Source organism: Prosopis cineraria, unplaced genomic scaffold, assembly GCF_029017545.1.
Source record: "Prosopis cineraria cultivar Desert tree isolate PC_DT_omini unplaced genomic scaffold, ASM2901754v1 PC449, whole genome shotgun sequence".
NCBI classification, from domain to species: domain Eukaryota; kingdom Viridiplantae; phylum Streptophyta; class Magnoliopsida; order Fabales; family Fabaceae; genus Prosopis; species Prosopis cineraria.
The window spans coordinates 30,674-50,244 of NW_026555774.1; the positions used below are offsets into that span (position 1 = coordinate 30,674).

At 31.7% G+C, this 19,571-nt stretch overlaps 1 pseudogene; it reads left to right on the forward strand.

Annotated features, from left to right (window-relative positions):
• Positions 1-16,007: 16,007 nt before the first annotated feature.
• Positions 16,008-19,325, forward strand: LOC129297143 (aminotransferase ALD1, chloroplastic-like; annotated as a pseudogene).
• The last annotated feature ends 246 nt before the right edge of the window (positions 19,326-19,571 follow it).

A 19,571-nucleotide genomic window follows, 5' to 3' on the forward strand; every position in this document is an offset into this window, starting at 1 on the left:
AGCACTCGCTAAGGCATAGAGAAGAAGCAAAATAAAGAAAGAGCAGCTTTGGGACTGGAAAGAGAGTGAGAAAGATTTGGGAGGGGGGAGGGGGGGAATGTGCGGAGATGCTTTGAAACGGGTTGGAGCTGAAGAAACGGAAAGGCAAAATAGAGAGAGAGGAGAAAAGGGAAATGGAGACCACAACTGGTTCTCGGTTTATGAACTATACCGTGTTGTATTGGTTGAGAAAATGAATTAACACGTACACTTGACACGGAGGCCAAGAAAGCCAGATTAACTCCCTAAGCCATAACATAAAAATGACTTTATAAACAGTAATCTGCTTCTAGAGCTACCAATTTTTGTGTCGTCTTGGTGAATTTGTTATGGAAAATATATTGATGATATCGGCTTGGTGGAATCTCCCTCCTTTGTAATTACTTGTTACCGTTATATCTCATTGTAGTTTTACAGAGATTGTGCACACATGATCAAACCAATTATTAAAATATCAATGGGTCCCGTGAGGATAGATATAGTGGGTGGGTCACATGCAATCCTCGCATTGTGGCATGGTGATGATATTTTTATATTTTTTATTTTCAATCCTTCGTGTATGTGCCTTTGTTGCCCTTTTTTTTTCCGCCTCATTTAAATATTGTAAGCGAATGAATACATTAAAAATATATATACTACAAGCCAAATTGTATGGGCGGTCGATAATAAAAAATTTAGATTATGAATATGGTAAAAATAGTGGATGTCTGACGGACAATAAGATTACAAATTTAATTTGCACCAGTTGTAAAAAAAATAAATTTGCAATCCTATTGAAAAAATTATCCATAACCTTGTGGTTTAATAGCATGTAAGTTATAAGGATGAAAAGTGACAATTTTGATATTGATTATAATATCAAAATTTATTATTGTTTTTATTTTAAATAAGAACAAGATAATAAATTATAAAATAAAAATACTTTTTATACTTTTAGAATTGGGAGTTTACTGGCTTGGTTTGGTTTTGTTTAAAAGAATAACCAAACCTATTAGTTCAATAAAGCTTGAGATATATTCAATTTTTTTTATATAATCAATTTGGTTTGATTCTGTTTGGTTTAGGTTTAGATTAAATTTGAGATTTTTTTTAGATACTTTCATAACTTAGACAAATTTACAAATATATATAAAATAAATATAAGATTAGCTTGGCGTGGTTCGAGTTTCTAAAAACGAAAAATTTAAATCAAATTAAATCAATCAGTTTTGCAAAAAAACAATCATATTTTATTTATAATTAATTTTGATAGGCTCATGTTGGTTTGAATTGATTTTGAACACTTCTATTTTTAGTATATATAAAAGTAAAAAAATATAAAAAATAAATTTTTTTTATAATAACTTTTAGGTTCGTAGGGTAAAATTATATTTTGCATCTCAGAGCACTATTATTTATTATAGAATTATCGATACAATCTTCACTTCGCATTTAACTTAAAATTAATTTTTAGTCATGTTTGGTTCAAGGAAGATGAAAGGAAATAGAGGCAACGAGAGGGGAGATTTTGACAAATTTGATTTCAAACATGAATTTTTTTTTTTTACAAATATGATTCTAAACCTGAAAAAGTGGGGTTAATTTTTTTTAATATAAATAAGATGTAAAACAACCAATTTAAATTCTTAACCTCACGTATCATTTTTTTAAAATCAAACTTTTTTATCACAAAAAAATATCAAACTTCCTATAAAATTTTATTCTATTAAATCCCAATATCCCGTACATCATCGCATGGGATAAAATCTAATTGTTATAAAAGATATATTGACGTCTCTAGTGAAGCTAGGGCTCTATCTAAAAATTGAAACCTGTTAAGTCATTGCTACTTTCTTTAGCAAGAGAATCAGCCCCCTTGTTGACTTCTAGAAGAGCATATTGGAATTTTAGCTGCCAATTTTTCTCCCCGAGCCTTCTAATTTCCCTCCTAACTGAACTATCAGCTTGTTCGTTACCTGGCTCGTTGATCTCATCAATTGGAGCCTTAGAATAGGATTCAGTAATTATGCATCGAAGGCCCAAATACCATGCTATGTCAAATCCTGTAATAAGAATGGCCCATTCCTCAGCTTCCTGGGGACTTCAAATGCCCGATGAAGATTTGAACCCCATGGGCCCATAGCCCTCCACAAGCTGATAAACCCAACGTGCCCCCGGTGGCACGGTCTACGTTGTCCTTGATCCAATCATTAGAAAGCGGACCCCATCTAACCTTGTTTTGATTTATTTTCGATTTCAGCCAGGTCCGAGAGCACTTTTAGAAAGTTAATTTTAAACCTTAAATAATCTCCAAACACTATTTAACTTTTTCAAAATAAAAATCGACTTTTTGAATGTAAAACGCTGGCTTTCCAAACGCACCCTAACTTTACCGCCTGCAAGCAGTCTATTCTTTTACCATTCTTTGCATAATTATTAACTAACTTTGAAGCCAGGATCATAAGGCTTAGCAAAAGTGTCATGATGCAAATATTGGTTCCTCCAAAACCAAAGCTTCCAAACAGTCACACCCCACCAATTGTCCCGCCGTATATCAGAATTTCTGGCAAGCTTACCAGTGAGATTCAAGTAGATCCGCTCTTGAAGGTTCGAATTGAAGAAGGCCCGTAGTTAGTAGTTGGTCCAAGAAGGATTTGGTCATTAAAAAATTGAAAACTCATGGGTCAGCATGTTTTCGTGGACGAATAGGTTTTCATTCCCATTTGCTTCTGCGGCTCATTTTGGGAGCAAGCTCTCGTAAATTTAAAAAAAAAAAAAAAGTTCTGATTCATTTCTCAGGGATTTTCAGATCGTTTCTGGTGTCGCACATTGCTACTTGCTGTCCCTTTTCGGATTTTGAATGGTTTTAATGATATATATTTATAAATTATAATTCATTTCTGACATTCTTTTCTGCCTCAAATTTATTTTTTAAAACTATTGGCCAATATTCATTTTCATCTTTTTTTTTCTCTTTAGAAACATTCGTTTTTTCCATAAAGACTTAAGAAGTATTTGCTAACAATTGCAAGATTTGAACACACAATTTTATAAATTATGAATCAAAAGACTTACAAATTAGACCGACTTTTACTGATAAAAATATCTATTATACATATTTAATCTTGTATGTATGATTAAAAAGGGACTTGACAGTACTTTTGCTTTTTATGAGGTGGCTAGATCCCTTTGGTTTAAATGTCTAAACATCATTCTTTTTAATTAGTCTTATAAATTGGTTATTGAATTCATTTCAATTATCGTATTCCTATAAGAGCTATGACCAGCTAATGCGAATTATTTTTCTCTTGGACACCATTTGTCAATTAAGGAATTTGCCTGTTCATCAGGGTATTCAATAAAACTCGTTGGTTGTCTCTAGACCTTTTAGCAACCAAGTTTCTACAATAGAGAACATTTATTTTTTTTTTTGGGCCAGATATAGAGAACATTTGTAGTTGGGCTGAAGTGCTGAACCCTCTCAGAGAATGATAGTTTCATCTACATGTCGGTGTGGCTTGCTGATCCATCATCTACTAACAACATACTGGATCATTGGTTTTAAAAGAGTAAAGAAGAGAAATTTCATCAGTTGTCATGTTGTTATATTTTCATAATCCAACTCCTCAATCGTTTTGCTGTCAGGATCACCTCTAGAAACACTAACATGTCCTGTCTCCTTTGCCTTTGTGATGCTTTATGGTTGGTTAATAATTTTCAATCTAATCTTGCCCTGCCTGGTTTGGGAATGCATCTTAGTAGCTTCAAGAAAAAGAATTCTTTCATCCAATCCTTTCCAACAAGTTTCATCACGATGGGATACTCGAAAACATTATAACTTTGTTTGCTAACTTTCAACCTGTTGCCTTCAATGTTACTCAGCTCATTTCTTTTTTCAGTCTTTAGTTTTTCTTCTTGACTAAATACTTGTGGTGCTACTGTGTGATCTTTTTCTGGTACATATTATATCTTTATTTTTTATTAAAAATAAAATAATTTTCGGTAACTTCAACGGATATGAGATAAATTATGAAAAATAACTTTTTTTGTAAGGTGTGAAAGATAGTACTCTTTATGACTTTTAATCATCCTGTTGAGTCAAGCACTCTTGAGTTGACGGATTGATTACATTTTGCAAATTAAAGGAGATATGATTAAATTTACATGAGACAGAATAAAAAATAGAACTTTTTAAAAATATTTAAATTTAAAATACTGACTCGAACAGATTTTTTTTTTGTTTTAAAAATAGAAAATAACTCTTAAATTAAAAATATAAATCTAACAAGCCCTTAATAATTTAATCCCTAAAATATTGACTTACTTAAAATCCAATCTTATAAATATGACTTGTAAATCAATACCTAGGCTATAAACTCGCTCAAAATTCGTTCCTCGAGACTGAATCATCCTGCATGTCAATCTTCAATTAACATTACTGATATTGCTAGATGAGCGTGATTTGGCCTGTGTGCAGGTTCTGATTGAAAGATGGAGTAAAAGTAAGGTTTAAGCGTTTAAGTGGTAGAGAGTTCTTCGAAGGGGAAAAAAAATGGGGCTTGCAGAGAGAACAAAGATTAGCGAGTACGGTGTCTATGTAGCAGCGAGCAGAGAGATCACGCAAGTCGCGACCACTCCGTGAGAAAAAGGCGACGTAAACTGTTGGATTTGCGTATGCGATTGAGGGGATGTTGGGATAACATTTTAACTTAAATTAGGGTGATCCAAGCTTAGATTGAAATATTAAAAACTTAATAAATATTGTTTGGATCAAAAAAAATTATAACTAATATTGAAAGGTAAACGCTCGTTTAACGTAAAATCATAAAAAGATGGCTTTTGAAATGCAGCGGTGGGATAATAACTAAAGAGAAAAAAAAGAGAGTCATATAGATAATGTTACGCAGATTCCAACATATAAAATTAGAGTTTTCTTTTTTAAGTTACATAATTTTACTAACCTAATTTTTTTACAATGTCATACAGGAAGCTCATTTTTTAACGTAAGGGTACCTTTTTTTATCCTTTCCCTTTCATAAATATATGAAACTAGACGTGAGTTTCATGCTTTATATTGAAATATTATAATTCATTTTTTAATTAAATTAGATGAGATTAATTAATTGGCAATATTATAATTTTTTTAAAGTTTATGTATAAATTTGAATTAAGAAAACTGATAGTCTAATTTAATATTTTGTAAATTATCATTTTATTCTAACTTCTAAAAGTTTAAGATTTTTTAATTTGTCAATTTATTTTAGCTTTTAGAATTGAATATTTTATAATTTACAAATAAATTAATGAGCATTTTAAACCTTCAAGCATTATAGATCCTAAACTTATAAGATGTGTAAAACATATCTTAAACTTCTAAATTTATAGCAAATAATATTTACTTATTCAATAATAAAAACTTAAGATATCATTTAAAAAGTTTAAATATTAGAGAATTTTAATTAATCAGTTAATTTGGGTTTAAAATTTATTGATAAAATCGTCAGCTTCGCATCCATTGTTTGTAAAATCCTCTGATATTTAAACTTCTTTTTCAATAGAATCCCAAGTTTTTATTATTAAATAAATAAATATTATTCAAAATAAAACTAAATCTCAGCTGAATATTTAAGACTTTTACTTATTAATTATAGTTTTAAGTTTATTATTTTTTTACTTATTAATTAGTCAAAAAATTTATATTTATTTTTATCATTAAAAATCTCAATTAACTTTTAAATTAAATCATCTAAATAAATTTTAATTTATCTAATTGGCTTTTTTTAAAAAAAAGTATCTAATCACGTTATATTAAGTGACTTTTTTTTAATTTTAATTTGCTAACTTTAGTTAAATTTTAACTTCAGTTGTAATTTTTTTAATCCAAACACGCACTGAGATTTTTTCTGTAGCATAGTCAATAATTCAGGCAAGTTGAGTTTATTTGAATTTGACTCAAATAGGCTTGAATTTCTAAGATCCAAATAACTTAGCCTAACTTGAATTTGGTCGGGCTTCGAGTGGTCCAAATAACTACAATTTTTTGTAATTAATTTTAATCTAATTTTCACTTTAAAATTAATTATTTTTTATTTTAAAAAAATATAAAAATATATTTTTCAAATATTGAAATGATGCATAAGATTCAATTTTTAAAAAAATATGCAGGATTTAAAATCTAAATAAAAATATTAAAATAAATTTTTAATATTATTTTAAATTTTTTAGAGGTTAAAATCATAAAAATATGAAAATATAAATATTTTTAAAAAATATATATAGTAATGCACTCAAGTATTTTATTATAAAATAATATAAAATTTAAAGAATTAATTAATATTTGTTATATTTTATATTTTTTTAAAAAAATAATTTTTTTAGTTGAAACTAAGTTCAAACTTGATTGGACTTAGCCTAAAATTTTTTCAAGCTTGGCTGAACATTAAAAATTCATTATTTTTATGAAGTTTGAATCTAAATTTTTTTAAACTTATTTAAACTAGTTTATAAGTTTGAATTATGGACTATGTGTAACTGTATATCCATGTGATTTGCTTGATAAGGGCCCACATGGATCTTTGTAAGTGTGTGTGGGGATCCATGTGAAATGTCACGCATGGATATGTATTGCTTTGTACCAACGACGAAGATAGATATAGGCAGAAAAGCTCTGTTTCCCTGTGCTCTTTGTTAGTATAACATTGGTATTATATATGTACATATATATATTTATATATGTCACTAATTGGATATTAATTTCATTTCTATTTATGACTTATATTGGACGATTTATACAAATGAAAAAGTTTGATTCAATGGCCACGGGAGCAAGTTTTGGGGAAATTCCATCCCGATTGCATTGTTGCATTTATGCTCTTCCCGTGGCCCATTTATTCTACATCCAAGTTCGGAATTCCTTCAGCTGTGTTTCATGGAATTGGTTTCTTCTCTTTATATGCTTCTAAATGTGTTAAACCTTACGGACCTCATCGCCCTTCATATTCAAAGAATCAAAGTCCTTCGTTATTTGTAATGTCCCTGATGAAGTCACGATGATGAGGTCGCAGAGCCATTTGATCGAGTTCATTTGCTTCTTTGCATTTGGCTCCTTTTCTATTGGCAAGGCTTGGTCTTGGTCTTATGCGTGCAAAATATTTTGTTTATGATGCAAAATTGCATATACATTCACTGTCCCACAACAAGTCAATAGTTCAAGGATTACAATGAGGAACTGGATTTTAAGATACTTTAGAGGTTAAAAGATTAATTTTCTTTATTTTTAGTCTACAATAACAATGACAATGTCGTGGAAAAAATTAACCTTTTAGTTTTTTAATTTTTAATTTATTTATAACTTAATTTTTTAATTATAACTCATTACAACTCAGTCTTTTAACTTTTAACTCATTTATGACTCAATTGTTATTTTTAAAAAATTATGCTTATCGTCTATAAGTCAACCCACATTATACTTTAGCCATCCTACATGTAGAAAAATGTTATTGATGCCGTTAGTAATTGCTACTAGGGCTACCATGTCATATTTGTGGAGTTTTTATGGAATTTAAAAAGAATAAGCTAAAGGAATTTTTAATTGGGGTAGCTAGTAGGGTTTGCAAAGAAGAGAAAAATAGATGCAAGCAATGAAAAAAAGAAGATGAGCACTGAAGAGGCGATGAAGAAAGAGATTGAAGGCCACGAAAAAGAAGAGCAAGTGCAATGAAAAAAAAAATGACCTGAGCATGCATGAAGAAGAGGACAACTCGACTAAGGGTATTTTTGAATCTCAGTTCAATATAATTGATTATAAAAAAATTAATTAATATGATTGATTTTAATTATAATTGGTTATGTTATAACATAATTTTATTTGAATATTATTTTTATGAAATTGATTTTGATATAATTGAAGATGTTTGAATGATTGGTTAAAATTATTTTATATATAATAATTATCATAAAGGACATTGTTTTTTGAAAATGTAAATATTGATAAAATTTTGTGTGTGTGTGTGTATAATGTTATTATATTTGTTAAACTTTATTTAACAAGTAAATATAGTACTTAACTTATATAATTTAAGTATATTATATTATAATATTAATAATTTAATCAATGTAAAAAATAAATCAATATGCATGAGTTAAAGTAAATTTAATGAAAGACTTCAATAAGAATGAGAAAAGAAGGATTTATCTTTGTCTTCTTATTTTAATACCATTTTGAAATGGAGTAAGATTATTAGGAAGAGGGTGACACGTGCATCAATTCAATGCATATCCAAGGAGAGGACTTCATGGTAGGAATATGGAGCAGGGAGAAGATGATAAAAAGACACAGTTAAAAGGGCTTTCACAACAATAGGAGGAGAACATACCAGAACAAGTAAGAAGGCATCACAACTCAAGGAGAAGGATGTTGGAGATTGTAGATAGCAAACACAACAAATCGAAGAGGGTGGTCGAACTTGAACATTGTCGTTGAAGGAAGATTTGCACTTAATTAGAATTTGAGTTTTAGAGGAAGAAGATGATGAAGGTTTTGAATCCGTAAGGGCACACAATCAAGGGTATATTTGGGAGGTTAAAATTAAGACAAATAATAATGGGTTCAACAGTAATAATTGATAATGAGAAGCTACCGAGATGAGCTTATCCCAAAATGGAGTTATAGATACAAAATCAATTTGTTGAAAAAAGAGTGTTTGGATTTTTTTTTCTTAAGACCATGGTTTGGGGAGGGGGGAATTGATTATTCTAGCCTATCCAAACAAGAAGACATTTGTACAACAAAGGGGTATTGATAAGTGAGAAAGGTTTTCTCTATAACAGTGTATCTAGGTGCATTCAAAATTCTAAAGGCTAAGCTTTGTTTGTTGGTGTGTCAGTTGGCAAATGCATGTACTTCTAGAATTTTGGCTACCTATATGATTAAAGTGGTTCTATTTTATATGGCATAAAGCTTTAGTGGTACTAGCAAGTCATTTGAATATTTGTGTCATCCTAATATCCCAAAAATATCATATTCCTTTACTTTTGGCTTTATCTAGTGGTCCCAACGTGTGAATTTAATACTGTGTGGTAATAGAAGCCTTTTAAATGTTTAATGTAATCTGTTTTCATTTTTTTTAAGTGCGAATATATAAAGTTTCATGTACATGGATTCTTCAACTAGTATGGGTAAGTGGATATCCTTGATTAATATTGATATTATAACATAATTATGTTCTTAATGTGATGTCTAATCATATGATAAAAATACAGGGAGTCATGAATGGAGTAGTGATAGTTCAAGTTATGAAAAAATGAGTTTGGTGGTGAGGTAGATGATCATACTTATTTCAAAGAAGATAATATGGATGCCTTGTCATTAGATAACGTGGATGCCTTGACATTTTTTGATGAAGATGGAGGCTCTCTATTATCTAATCACAAAACTGATTCATTAGAATTTGTAGATGAATTTGATTTGGTTTGGAAGAGGATGTAGTGTCTAGTACTTACAAAAAGTATAATCTACATAAGATGTGCAAAGATTATGTCTTTCAATGTAAAATAAAGTTCACCTCGATTGATGAATTTAAGGAAGCTGTCAAGGAGCATTCTCTTCAAAATTAGTATGAAATAATGTACATTAAAAATGAAGTGTGTGTGTCGTATAAAGTATGTACATTATGATTGACTAATCTTTGAAAGTAAGCAAAGGGATCTCATGACATATCATTTGAGGACTCATATCCAAAACATGCTGGTGGTGTAACTTTGAGTTTCAAGAATGTTTCATTTAATAGATGTAAAAAAAGATCAAAGGTAGAATGAAGATAAATAAAAATGTGTAACATCCTGAATTTTAATCTAGGAAATTAATTGTTAATTAAGGGTAAATTAATAATTAATGGATTGATTTTGGTTTAGATGTTAGGTTGATATTTTGTGTTAGTTGGTTGATATGTTAATAGTATGGAATGGTGGAACGATAAGCTAAGAAGAAATGCGTGAGCACTAGTGAGATTAGCTTCATTATGTCATATGCCGTGGCATGTGCTATATGCGCCATAGCGCGTGGCATAGATTTTGCGTAAAGCTGATGTTTTCAACTCATGAAAATAGAAAAGAAAAGAAGGAAATTGTGCATAAGAGGGAGAGAAGGGCTTGTCTTTACTAGGGAAACCATTATTTGGCAATCGAGAGTTTGCTTCGACCAGTGACTTATTGGTTAAATTTTATACAACCCTATATTATGTTTCTACCATATTTTCTCTAAGTTTAATCGGTAGAGAAATTGAATCAAAAAGTTTTAAAAAGTTAAAATCTAAGAGAAATGTTTAAAAAGGGCTTTCGTGTATAAAATTAAGGTTTTATGATTGGTTTGGAGTTTAATGACTAAACCTTAAGGATATATGTATAAAATAACTCAATTTATTATGGTGAAATTGAGAAAAACTAATAAATGAATGAGATAGGAAGGTGTTTTGGTCATTTTGATGACCTAAGAGACAGTTGACTGTGGAGAATGGATTATATAAACTCAAAAAGCCTTGGTTGTGGTGTTTTATGCATTGTAAAATTTGGCTCAGCCAAATTAGTGTCTATGTTAAAATGTTAAAATTAAGCAAGGAATGTTCATTGTGTAAATTGAGTATTTGAGGATTTCCCCTAAGGGTTGAACTGATTTGAGAAGTTCAGTGTGAACAATACCCTTGGTTAGAAGGTTAAAAAGATAACTGAAGTAATCCTTTTACTTATTGGATTGTGAAATTGTTTACAAATATTTTATATAATTATGTGCATTGTGCTTTATGAACTAATAGGGTAGCAGTATTGCAAAAGAAATATGCATGCAAGTGTGTGAGTGGTGTTTGAATTATATGCGAAGTGACACGTGCATTTGGATCCTCGAGTATACCCTAGACTGTGGTAAAGGGTTGCGGCTATACTCTATATAATGTTAGGAAGTCTTGAAAGTCTTGAGCGTAGAGGTTGCTTTACCAAGAAAGACCTTTTATAAGTATATCCTAAACCAGGATAAGGGGTACTGGTCCTATTCTATGTAAGGTTAGGCAGTCCTCATAATTCAAGCTTTAAGAATGCTCTTATAGCGAGGACTCAAGAGACCATCCATTTTGATACATAGTTTGAGATAGTAGTTTGCAGGCCCTGTTTTGTGTAAGGCTAAAAGTCTTGATTCGAGTGTTGCGCTTGCTCTATTAGTAGGAATCAGGAGTGCATGAGCATAATGGATTGATTGAGCATGATTTTGTGCGTACACATATCTATATTGTTTTATGGGAATGATGCTACTTTATCTCTTATCCATGATTTTATTTACTAATTGATATTTGGGGTTTGTCCGAGTTATTAGGATATATGTCTCGCTCCATTATCTTTGTACACAGCTGAAGAGAGCATGAGAAGATGAGGAAAAGAAACAAGAAAATAGTAGCTTCAATAGGTAGTGGTATAAGCACTTTTGTATAATGAATGTATAAATATGTTGATAAAGATTTGAGTTGTCAATTATGATGCGTAAGTATATATAAATGTGAATACGTGATTATGTTGTTAAGAACTTGCTTGTATATTTTGTAAGCATCTTGCTAAGTGTATCACAGAAGTGAATACGTGAGCAGACCTAGATGCTAATCAAGTGAGTGTATTTTATATTGTATTGTATGAACTTGTTCCACTAATTTATATATGAAATTGATGTGATAAAATATGTTATGTGTAGATCTTAACCAAATGGTGAGGCTTGACTCCATTTGCATGAATCAAGTGTAAAATATGATTCTCGACCATATGTTAAGACTTAGCTTCATATGAAAAAGTCACATGGTTAAAAATAGAACAAGTTTATGTGTGTATGTGATTACATGATGTGCCTTATATAAGTTCACAAGTGTTTAATGTGACTTGAAGGGTCAAAATGTATACTTAATGTAATATATGTGATATATTATGGTAATCAGGTGTGTTTGATTCTTTTGCATTTTGTTCAAAGTTTCAAGTGGTTTAATGAAGCTAGAGAAATGAGAATTAAACATTTAAGTTATTAAATTTTTTTAAAAAATAATTTTTTATATTTAGGTGTTTAATTTTAAATTGAATTGTTGAATTGCGTTTAAACTTATCTTATTAGATAGTTTTGCCCTCAACAGAACCGGACACGTGGATGGGGGACCTTTATTCACTCCTGCTGCACTTCTGGACGTCCAATTATCTACTTGCATTTTTGGTCCAGGCAATTATTTCCGTGGGTCATCGTTTGACCCAGTCGATTTCTAAAAACGGGATGAAAATGTCGACATCCTGACGCGTGTAACGTGTCCATTTTGTGGAGAAAAGAAAAAGGTGTCCACCCCAGTCTTGAAATGAAACATGACAGTAGGGGCAAGGGACAGTACGGGACCAGAAGATAGATTTAATTTTAGTTTGGAATTAAAAGATTTTTAAAAAATCCACCAAAAACCCAAATATAATTATGTAATTTGACCCTCGGATTTCAAAATTTAATATTAATTCTCAAATTTTGACACTAAATACTTTTGCTGTAATTTAAAACTAATATTTCAGAAGTCAGGGTAATTATCAAATGATTTGACCTTGATGTTTTTAATTTAACACTAAGGCAACTTGGAGACAATTACTAAATTTTTGAATATATCAGTGTCAAGCTTTTCATAATATTGGTGTCAGATTATATACGGAAGAGCCTTTGGTTCTTGAATCAATTTTCAGAATGTTTTTGTTCTAAAGTGGGATTAAATTCATGTTTTAGTTGTTAACAAACTGAGTTACTCCCCCAATAATACAACCTTTTTTACGTGAGCTTATCAAATAACAATAATGTGCATTAATAAAAAAATAAGTCTACCTATAGAAAAAGTATAGTTTGATGGATAACTTGATTTATCATAAAACAGGATTTCAAATACGTGGATGTGTTTAAAATAAATAAAAACAATGCTGAATGGTGTGCTATAAAATTACGCACTCAAGATAGCGCAAATTCTTAAGCTCTGTAAACAAACAAATTGACGTATTATTTTTTATTAAAATGGAAAAAAGGATATGATTTTTAGTAGTTACCTAAAACCTATGATATTAAAACAGAAAGAAGTCAAAAATTACTGGGGGGACGACATATTTCTGATCAAATCAAGAGATCGACGATGAAAGTGTTAGTGATGTCTGGACTTACATTTGAAAGTGCTATCTACTTTGACTAAAACTACAGATGTGAGTGGTTTTTAACATGAAATTAAATATATCTAAATCATTTTGGCGTGTTTAATTTTCGTGTTTGCATTTTGTAGGGAGTTTTCGGAAAATACAAATCAGCTAGCAAAGAACCAGAAATAATTAAATAAGAATTTTCCTGCTTTCTTCGCCGTGCATGCACAAGTTACTTCCTGTTACAATCGAGCACAGAACTTGACCATTCAGGTCCAGAGGCGCTGTACTAAAAGATTCTCCTCTGCTTATTTATTTCTTTGTAGAAATTTTGCCCTGCTCATTTAATTTCACATGATCACGCAAATCCCTTTTCTTTTCTTTTCTTTCTTTTTAATTTGATCTTCTTTTGATTTCGCAATTCAAGCACTACTTTAGATGCTTTCTTCTGATTTCTCCTGCTTTTTTAACTAAAAACTGTACATACAATGTCATGCTATACATACGGGAGAATTCGAGACGAGATGATAACTTCTTAAACTCTCTTTACGCTTCATACATATTGATAAGTGTATGCTTCCCATTCTCGCGAGGAAGTCGTCCTCGTGATTGGTGCAAGTCTTCGAGTCAATTATTTAAAATTGCAGAAAAATAGTACAGGCAAGAGCATTGTTTTTCGTTTATGGCTGCATTCACACTATTCCAGTGTTATGGTGCCACCTGGTCACCTAGACCGACTTTTCCTTGTTGCTACGGATAGCTTTGTGAGTGCCCACTTCCAGCGTCTCATTGCTCATCACACATTATTCTATCCGAGCCTTTCATTTTACTGTAAATTAATCTGTATCATTCGTTTAAATTAACTTGCATTCTCTCAGTATAAAAATATAAAATATTTTTAATTAAATTTCACTCTTTAATAAAATAAATTTATTTTAAATAATTTTAACTTTTTATATTTATTTTTACTATATAATCTACAATAAATATAAAGTATTCATCAATAGGATATTTTAAAAAAATAAGAATTAACCTTGAAAAGACGAATAAAGGTAATATTTTAACATCCACTATTTTAAAACTGCCTTATATTTTTAAACGAAAGTAGTAAATCTTTTTAAATATCATTTGTATTAATATAAAAATTAAAAAAATAATATTAAATTTAAACTATTCAAACATAACTAAATGGCTAATTTATAAAATTTAAAGTTTTAATATTAAAAAATTATTTAAAATATTTTAAACTGTTTAATGTATATTTAGATAGGACACTTATAAAATTATAAAAAATTAATTCTCAATTTGATCATTCAAATTATATTTATATTGTCAAATTGGTATATATAATGAACATATTCATTAAAATTTTTTATTTTTTGTTTTAATAATTATAAAATAAAAATAAAATTTTGAAATTTAGATGTCTTGTCAAAGGTGATAGATAAGTTCTATGACATTCATTCCATCTAAATTTTATATTAATTTTTTTATAATTCTTATATTAATAAAGATAATATTTAAAAATTAATTTAAATAAACGACATAGATTGTTTTAAAGTAAAATAAAAGGCTCCGATGAAGGCACGTATGATGAGCACACGGTTCGCCACTTTCCCTTCATTTTCGCAGCTCTGTTTCCTTTTCGTTTCTTTTGTTTTTTTTGTTTTTTTTGGCCTGATCATCTTCGCAACTCTCGTAACTAGATTGGAGCACATGTGATGATAGTGAAGTTTCAACAACAGAAGGGCCAGATGTTGCATTTACGATTACCAGACCCCACGAATCAAAATCCCACGTCAACTTTATTTGTATAATGAAGGAAAAAATTACACCTGTTGCCCAAAATAAAAAATTAATTATAAAAAAATCTCATAAAATTTATAAAATAATCTCAAATTTTAAATTCTATATATTATAATATAACAAAAGACATTTATAATCAAACAACAGTCATTTATAACTTGTAAAGAAAAATAATAACTTATAATATAAGTTATAAATGTTCTTTATATATATAATGCACACAAATTTAAGATTTGCGAGTATTTTATAAATTTTAACAATATTTTAATAATAAATTTTTTTCCTATAAAACTTAAGTGTCATTTTTCTTACAATTAAATTGCGTGGCAGAAGTAAAATATTTTTTTGAAAAAATTATATTCGAGGATTTTTTAAAAAATTATTTATAAATAAAAATTAATATAAAATTGTTAGTGTCAAAACGATAAGAACAACTTTTTTTAATAATAATACAATGTTTAGAAAAAAGTTTTTAAAAAACGTTTGTGAATGCAATTCTCTCTCTTTGGATTTTTTTTTCCTCCGGAAATTGCATGGGAAAACTTTGAAAACATCATTTTGTCGCTTTCCTGCAATTATGAACCTCTCTCTCTCTCTCTCTGTTTTTTTTTCCCTCCCCAGCTAGCCAGAATTCTTGCAATTGCGACTTGCCACGCCAAGTTTTCCTAAGAAACATGTATGCGTCACCCTGCAGATGACTTATATAATAAATGCATTATAATAAAGTTAACGAACAGTAGCCGCGCATTCAGTCTCAAAGACGAACATGATGCCTATGTTTATTTAATTTGCCCTTATTTAATGCACCGGATCGAATAAGCGTAGACGGGAGTGTTTATTCGTGTTAAATAAGTTAAATTTTAAATATTTCTTTAAAATTCTAAAAAGATTTATAATATGCAGCAATTATTATTATTTTTCAATCAAAACACCAATACAATCAGAGAAAGGAATCACTTACGTATTTAGTCGTTATAAAATTTATAAAAACATTGGCCCAAGGATCATGTGGACCAGTTTGGTTTGTCTCGTAGAAACTCAGTCTTTTGCCGGTTGCCGCGATGCTCCTCTACCCCCAATATTATATAAGTAGACTAGTTGGTCCTGTGATTTTCACGCTCAGATACCCTTGTAGCTAGTTCCTCTCCACTGATCTGAAACTAGTAGTGTTGGAAACTGAGACGAACGCCCTGTCAGATGATGGCTTCAATCTGCATACCGCGCGCTGGTTCAGCACAGCCCACCACGGCTCTTCCCAGGTGGATTCATTCACATATGCACATTCTATTTCCAACCAATTTTCATTCTAATTCTTTTCACGATTGCCGCAATTCTACTTACTTCTTCCTATTTTGTGTTTAACAGTTGGAAGTCTTTCAGAGAGAGGAAGACTGGTGAGTCATGTTATCACCGGCTGTGAAATTCCCAAAATTATATTTATGTAGTTCCTCAACATTTAGCTGTCCCCCAACCCTGTGATCGCTAATACTTACTGCTTATCTTTTTAATTTTGTTTTTACAACTCAATTTGTATTGACGTCTTCGTTGGTCTAAACTTTGGCCAATACATTGTCAAGATGCGTTTGATACGATTAATCATGAATATCTTCCTTTAAGGCTATCATGATCTAGTTACAAATTTTCAAACTGACACGTCGTTCAATCAAAGACTTTACAGGAATCCCTCGCAGTGTTCATATGGAGAACCTGCAGAACGAATATCTGTTTCCTGAGGTCAGTGAGTTATGAACTTTCCTGCCTGACCGGCTCATGTCAGTTTCTGGTTTCAATGAAAGTAGTTATACTAATGATACCACGCGGAAATCCTGGCTGGAATTGAATACCATGCCTTGGAGTTGGATTAAAATTAAATTAGTTTTATATGGCAACTACTTAAAGCATTTCTTCAAGCCAGCTGCCTTTTAGTATTTGATGCTCGTGGTTTTTTTTCATTGAAGTCAACATTTCCATCGGCTCCAATTTCTCATTCTCTGTGGCGTCTTAATTCCAGATATTCATGCGGGAATCTGAACATGCCAGGAAGAATCCACATGCGAGAGTACTTAGACTTGGTATTGTGATACCACAGAACCAATTCCAAGTATGATAACTTCTACTATGGTTGAGGTAACTGGTGGGAGTACATAGTTGCCTCTGTCTATGTAGAGGAATTTAACATAGAAAGTAGGACAAATAACGATGAGATCAATGGAACAAGCTTTTTACGCCTAAAGCAGCCTTGGATTTCACTGTTTTGCAGAAAGCACTTGCTTTGTCAACAGTTCAAGGTTACAAGGGGTATGGACCAGAGCAAGGAAACGGGGTAAAATGCTTGCTAGCTTGGTTGTCTTTTAAGTTTTTTCACCAAAGAAATTGTCTTTTAACTTTCTTCTTCATGTATGACTTTTCATATATCAGAGGGTAGCAGAACTTTAGAAATTCTCCCAAACCCCTGCATGCGCTCCGTCCGAACTTACAGTTGAAGCATACTTTCTGGCAATCAATTTTGACAGATACCATGCATGCTCTTTTAATTCTGCTCGTGATCAGTCCACTTAATAGCCGTTTGCATGTTCTCTAACCTTACTGTAGAGACTGGGTTTTTTCATCTAACGAGGCCTTACAAATGGAGAAGGGCTCGAAACTTTAGTCTAATGAGTCATTTTGAAGGGAACTAGATCTCTGATTTGTTTACTTGGCCTGATTATCTCTGGTGTAGGCAGCTGAATGGAAAGGCCATGATGCTAGCAGCATCCAGAGGGATCCATTAGGAATCCCTGTTTATATGACGTCATTTCCCGTTTCAGGATTTAAGGAAGGCAATAGCTGAAAGATTTTACCGGGATTCACTCGTGAAGGAGAATGAGGTTTTTATATCCGACGGCGCCCAGTGCGATATTTCACGCATTCAGGTAAGAGTCGACGTTGATCTAGGAAGAATAGAGAAAGAAATACCCAATCTTTCTAGAGAGCTTCTACTGTTGTAATTTGCACGATGAAACTGACCTTTGCTATCCCTATTGCCAGATGCTGCTAGCATCCAGTTTGACAATGGCGGTGCAGGACCCAACTTTTCCGGTAATTCTTGGCGGTTCCCTTGAATCTGTATTGACAAGAGTGATCCAAAAATAACATTCGTGTGTGTTGTTTCCTATTTTGGGATTGATGGACGTGCTCATGACAGGCGTATGTGGATTCCAGCGTGATTGCTGGAAGAGCAGGCAGATTCCAAGCAGAAACTCTGAAGTACAGAAACATAGTGTACATGAAATGTGGACCCGAGAATAATTTTTTCCCAGACTTATCAGCTACTCCAAGGGCTGATGTTATTTTCTTCTGCTCTCCAAACAATCCGACCGGTAACGCGCAGCAACCCGCCAGCAGCTGAAGCAACTAGTGGATTTTGCGAAAGCAAATGGATCCATAATCATATATGACTCAGCCTATGCTTCTTTTATATCTGATGAAAGCCCGAGATCAATATTTGAAATCCCAGGAGCCGAAGAGGTTGCTGATTGCTTTCCATTAATTACTTTACAGCCGCTGGCCACTGAAAACTGTCGTTTGAGCTATATTTTAAGATGAATCCACGTGAGTGCAGGTAGCAATTGAAATTTCATCGTTCTCCAAATTTGCTTGGTTTCACGGGGGTCCGCCTGGGCTGGACTGTTGTCCCCCAACAACTATTGTATTCCAATGGATATCCCGTGATCAAGGATTATAATCGCCTAGTGTGCACCAGCTTCAATGGTGCATCCAATATTGTTCAAGCGGGGGGACTTGCTTGCCTTTCTGATGAAGGTTTTCAGGTTAGTCGCGCCGTGTATCTCTTTGCTCCCCTGTTTTCTTGGCAGGTAATACATGTCATCTTGACACTCTGTTTTTGTTGTGTCAAAATCAAATGGCTTTTCAGGCACTGGGCAATACTGTGAATTACTACAAGGAGAATGCGAAGATTCTGGTGGACACCTTTGAATCACTGGGGCTGAAGGTGTATGGAGGCAAGAAAACGACCTTACGTGTGGGTGCATTTTCCGGGGAGAAATTCGTGGGACGTGTCAACAAGATTCTCCAGAGAGCGGACATAGTCACCGTCCCGGGCATAGGATTTGGGCCTGGCGGCGAGGGGTTTATTAGAGTTAGTGCCTTTGGTCATAGAGACAGCATATTGGAAGCTTCAACGAGGCTGAGAAAATTTCTTTAGATTGAAATTACTCTGAGCCCCAAATCATTGCTCACATGTAGCCTATGTTTTTTTACCGCTTTTTTGAAAGGGAGTTTGGGACTTGAATTCCCAAAATCAATAATATCTGCTCTTTTCCACACAAAAATGTAAACACGTCATCTTTTGAGAGTAAAAGGTCTTAAAAAAATAAGATATTTTTATTATTTTAAAGTATAATTAGTATGCTTTTTAAGTGTCATAATAAATAATCACCTTATTTATTTTAAAGTAAAATATTTTATTAAATAAAATAAATATAAAAATATAATGTTATTTAAAGCAATTAATTATTTTGTTGATGAGTGAAATTTAAAAGAGTCTTTAAAAGAATTTGAAAGACAGTTCATTATGG